Below are 5,782 nucleotides of genomic sequence, written 5' to 3' on the forward strand. Positions count from 1 at the left end.
ATATTTTTATGTGAATGCATGGAAAAATAAGTACAGTACCACATTCCATATGTTGGTGTCTAAAATAAAGATTCTAGTGATACATACCTGTATATATATTTCTTGATTTCTTTTTGCTGCATTCACTAACACTAGCTTAACCTGCTCTCCTGAAACAGTGCAGATTTATTAGGTGCTCAACTGGGTGTATTTAATCACTTAAGGACCAGAAGAATTTCCCCCCTTAATGACCAGGCCATTTGTTGTGATACGGCACTGCTTTGCTTTAACGGACAATTGCGCGGTCGTGCGATGTTGTACCCAAACAAAATGTATGGTTTTTTTCACTCATCATTTGTTTATAGTGCAAAAAAAAAAATTTTTTTTTACTTTTGCTATAATAAAAATCCAATTTTTTGGCAAAAGAAAATCGCAATAAGCCTATATTGATTGGATAGCGTCTATAAAATAGGGCATACATTTATGGTATTTTTATTATTATTTTTTTTTTACTAGTAATGGCAGCAATCTACAATTTTTAGCGGGACTGCAACATTGCAGTGGACTGATTAGACACTTTTGACAGTTTTTTGGGACCATTGACATTTATTCAGCCATCAGTTCTAAAAATAGCCACTGATTATTGTATAAATGTCACTGGCAGAGAAGGGGTTAACACTAGGGGGCGAGCAAGTGGTTGCGTGTTCCCTATGGAGGGGTTTCTAATTGTGGGGGGAGTGCAATGACTGGAAGAGGAGAGAGATCGCTGTTCCTGATCACCAGGAACAGATCTCTCTCTCTCCTCTGTCCAAACAGGGATCTGTTTGTTTTGACAGATCCCCGTTCTGCCTCTCTGTGGAGCGATTGTGGGTGGCCTCCGATGGCACGTGCCCCATCACTCTTAAAGTGGCTCACATACATCTACGGCGATTCGCACAGCTGTGCCAACCTTGGACAATGTCTTGTTTGGTACTCTAGTTTTTTCTTTTTTGCAAAACAATGCTTTATTTGCAAGAAACATATTTACAATCGTTTTGAAAGCTTATGTCTAGGTTATGTTGAATGGTTATGTCTATTTTACAAGTATATCTAATTTACAGAGGCAACCACAGGTGGAACTTGTGAGCACAGTCACTATAGCTTGCAGTGGCTACACCATTTCCACTTTCCCAGTTCTACCCATCTTAAAAGCCCTTCTCTGCAAGCCAAGTCTGTAGCTCTTTATCAAAGTATCCTTTGACTTTGACGACCCTGGCAATCTCATTAACTTGCGTTGCTGGAGTCTTTCCTGTTCCCTGGGTCAAAAAGTCTCATACTTCAGCTTCAAGATCCCATATGTCACCTTCAAACTTGCGGATAATAGTCATTTGACGATTACCAATAGTGATGTCTTTGTACACTGGAATGTTGTGAATTCGAGACAAAAATAAGGAGGATTGGGAGGTATATCTTTAGGTAGGATCCACCCAGACGGGCCTACTCCTGTGTGCTTTGGTGGGATGGGCACTTGAAAAGGTGGGATGAGGCACTCGACGAAGCGATACTCATCATGTGACTCTATAATACCCGGGTACTGAGATGTCACAGCAGATCCCGACCCACTGTATGGGTGCTGTAGCCTGACAACAGTCTTCAGGACATCTAATGTTGTCCTTCTAGACAAGAAGCCCACCATCTTGGTTTAGCAAAGAGGGTCATTTTTTTCTTATTTGATTTCCAATGATGAAATAACTTATAGATATACAACTGCAATGCTTGCGGCTATCATTAATGGAGGCTGTTCAAGAAACGAATTTGTATAAAGCATTATTGAACTGGACATGAAGGGTTATTGTACTGCATACAAGGTGGATCTTTGTGTGCATGTGTGCGAGTGCAAGGTTGGTTCATAAAATAGAGGATCTAGGGATATACACCTGTACATACGCTGCCTGTTTTTCTATGATGATATAGCATAGAATTTGTTCTTTTTTGTTTATCTTGGTGCATGTACATTTTGTTGCTTAGATATCCAGCCACATTTGTTGTTTTTCTTTATTTGTTTTTTTTTTCTTAATTTTTAAGCAAAGCGTTGACACGCACATTCTGCATTGCACTTAAAGGGAACAGAAATGTCAAAATCAGCATTATTTTAAACATCGATGTACAATCAGCTAGATAGTGACTGTGACCCCCTGAACATCCATATGGGCATTCAGATTTGCGATCCACAACAATTTATTCCTGCTTTGTTCATTTGCTTTAGAAAAGCAGGCTCATTGTGTATGACTGAGTACATGTACTGCAGGTGCATGTACATTTATGTGCCCATGAATGCTATTGTGTAATCTGGTGAAATGAGGTTAATATAATTGCATTCTATTTATTTTTGTAAGTATTTTATTTACACTTTATTAGTGTCTTTACATTCTACATTGGACAACACAATACTTCTGCAATGCAGACCAGCTGCTCTTTTTCTTGGCACCTCACCCGCTGACACTGAGCTCACATCAGCAAGTTCAAACTGAGTTTTCATCTGTGTTGCTGGATTTGAATTCCTGGAAGAAAGTAGCAAGGGACTAGACATTGCAGGGGGTGTACAATCCTTCTGGAATTGGACCACCTCCCGAAAAACCATCTACACAGCTGTACAGAAATTCGTTTTATATGGAATTCAAGAGGGAGTGCATATAGAAACATATGTATTTTAGAAAATTATTAAATCTATAAATTTGTAGTATTTTGTGTTAAAATGCTTTATAAATAAATGTCTGGGAATTTTTTGTAAATGTAAAAATGTAGATTTTGTAGATGTAAACTCCAATTTAATAAATTATAGCTATTTTTTTTTTTTAAATACTTGTAATCACCTCTTTCTCATCCTTTTTTTGCATCATGCAACTTCTGATAGGCAAATTCTTTGCATACACTAAAGCCTCGTACACACAATTAGATTTTCTGCAGATAAAACCTCTGACTTTTGTCTGAAGGCGTGTGTCTGGATTTTGTCTTGCATACAAATGGCAAGGAATTGTCGGCCAACAAGCGCTTTTCATTTTGTGCTTTTCAGTTCGTCTCTGAACGGCCGTTCATCAACCAGCCATATAACAGAATCAGAGGAAATAACGTGTTATTTATTATTGGCCTTGAAGTTATTGCTTTGACCCAAGTCCAGTCTAGGAACAGGAAGAAGAAGATTTCTTGGACCAAAAATTGGTTGCTTTATAAATTGTGACCAATTATGTCACATGCCTTTGCTGCGGGCGCTCCTGGAGAATAATTCAGAGGATTTTCAGAATTATCTCCGAATGACAGACCCCTGCTTTCACCAACTCTTGGCATTGTTGATTTGATTTGGTATGTTTTCTATATTTTTGGATGCATAGAATGCACTTTTTGGTTCTATCGGCAGATAGCATGTGTATTTTTATTTGTTTTCTTTTTTAATGCACCATAAAAGAAATTGTGGAGAGTAATACTTGGCTATGTGTTTTAGTTCTAATGACAGTTTGGGAGTAGGCAGTTACATTTAAAAAAAAATTAATGTAAAATAAAATAAAACAAGACACACCAACATAGTTGTATCTTTGATCTTAAAACCTATGGAATAATGGTGTTGTGGTAACTTGCACCAAAAAATAAAATAAAAACATAACAAGCATAATAATATTATTCTTGATATCACTAGAACAAAATAAACCTTTGAAAATCAGTTTGACATAACTCCATCAGTATCACCAGCAAAGCAGATTCATTATTATCCCATTAAAGAAGAAGAGAATGTGTGCTGCATTTGGAGATTTCATAATTTTCCATGTCATGAATGTTAATTCTCCATTACGAATGCTAGTTTACAAGACCGACCACTTCTGGCTCGTCCTTGTGAGCATGCGTGTTTGTACTTTGGACTTGTGTACACACACTCAGAAACTCCGACAACAGACATTTGTCTGCGGGAAATTTTAAATCCTGCCATCCAACATTTGTCTGTGGAAATTCTGGCAATTGTTCAATGGAGCATACAAACGGTCGGATTTTCCGACAACAGCCTGTCATCAAACATTTCCCATTGGAAAATTCCTGTGTGTACGAGGCTTAACAACGTACAGACCGGACCATTTTGCTGGTCAAAGACCAGACCACTTTTTGCGATTCGGCACTGTGTCGCTTTAACTGAAAATTGCGCGGTCGTGCGACGTGGCTCCCAAACAAAATTGACGTCCTTTTTTCCCACAAATAGAGCTTTCTTTCGGTGGTATTTGATCACCCCTGCGGTTTTTATTTTTTGCGCTATAAACGAAAATAGAGCGACAATTTCGAAAAAAACGCATTATTTTTTACTTTTTGTTATAATAAATATCCCCAAAAATATATAAAAAAACATTTTTTTCCCTCAGTTTAGGCCGATACGTATTCTTCTACATATTTTTGGTTAAAAAAAATCACAATAAGCGATTATTGATCGGTTTGCGCAAAAGTTATAGCATTTACAAAATAGGGATAGTTTTATGGCATTTTTATTAATAATTTTTTTTTACTAGTAATAGCGGCGATCCGCGATTTTTATTGTGACTGCGACATTATGGCGGACACGTCGGACATTTTTGACACATTTTTGGGATCATTGTAATTTATACAGCAATCACTGCTATATAAATGCAATGATTCCTGTGTAAATGACACTGGCAGTGAAGGGGTTAACCAGTGGGTGGCAGTATAGGGGTTAAGTGTTCCTAGGGGTGTGTTACTAACTGTGGGGGGCTGGGCTTTCATTTAGTGAGCACTGATCTCTGCTCCAATCACACGGAGCAGAGATCAGCGTCACTAGTTGCTAGGCAGAATGGGGAAATGCTGTTTACAACGGCATTTCTCCATTCAGCCGCCCCGTGAGATGATCGCGGGTATGCCCACGGCGATCAAGTCCGCGGGACCCGCGACCGGACTCACGGGGGCTGGCGGCATGCTCGCAATGGCAGGGCAGCATTAAAGATTGGACGTACCTGTATGCTAATATGCCTGCCCGTGCCATTCTGCCGACATACATCGGCGTGCACTGGTCTGGAACCGGTTTAGGCCTTGTACACACAGTACAAAAAGCAGAAGGGAAAAGTCTGAAGACGAGGATTTTCGGATCGTTAGTAGGGTGCATGTGATTTGACTTTTACATCAGACAAAAGCTGAATGTGCAGGCTATAAAATTTTTGTCTGATGTGAACTCAAAGTCTGATTTTCAGATGGTCAGTACAGAAATCCATCAAACAAAAGTCGAAAGTACAAACGCGCATGCTTGGAATCAAGGAACAACTGGGAAGAGTTTGGTCTTGTAAACTACTGTTCATAATCTAGAATTAACATTTGTGATGTGGCAATTAATGAAATTTCAAAATTCTCATCTTCTTTAATGGGATAATAATGAAGCTGTTTTGCATGTAGTTATAACAATCGTATTTTAAAAGGCATTTGTTTTGTACAATCTGAAAATCGCAAATCAACACTCACCAAACTTCTACTAACATGAAATTAGCAGAAGGGGCCCAAAGGGTGGCGCTTGAGAAATTAACTTCCTCTTTATACTCTCATAGTACGTCACTATGTTTGCGTTTGTCAAACGACAATTTGCAGATAGTTAGTATGCTAGACAAAATCCTGCACATGCCCTTTTGACAAAAATCTGACTCTCGGTCGTCCAACAATCAGACCGTGTGTAGGAGGCTTTACTATTTACATGGATGCACTCCAAAAAACTTCTGCACATCATGGACCATAACAGCATAATGTGAATTAAAAAGGCCAGTTTTCATCTTTATTGGATGTCCAATGT

The 5,782-nt window shown here is 38.6% G+C and overlaps 1 pseudogene; it reads right to left on the reverse strand.

Annotated features, from left to right (window-relative positions):
- Nucleotides 1-1,163: 1,163 nt before the first annotated feature.
- On the reverse strand, nucleotides 1,164-1,654 carry LOC143988489 (large ribosomal subunit protein mL49 pseudogene; annotated as a pseudogene).
- Nucleotides 1,655-5,782: the final 4,128 nt, after the last annotated feature.

The sequence above is a fragment of the Lithobates pipiens genome, unplaced genomic scaffold (assembly GCF_037356315.1).
Source record: "Lithobates pipiens isolate NorthernLeopardFrog02 unplaced genomic scaffold, aLitPip1_a1.2 Scaffold_1, whole genome shotgun sequence".
NCBI classification, from domain to species: domain Eukaryota; kingdom Metazoa; phylum Chordata; class Amphibia; order Anura; family Ranidae; genus Lithobates; species Lithobates pipiens.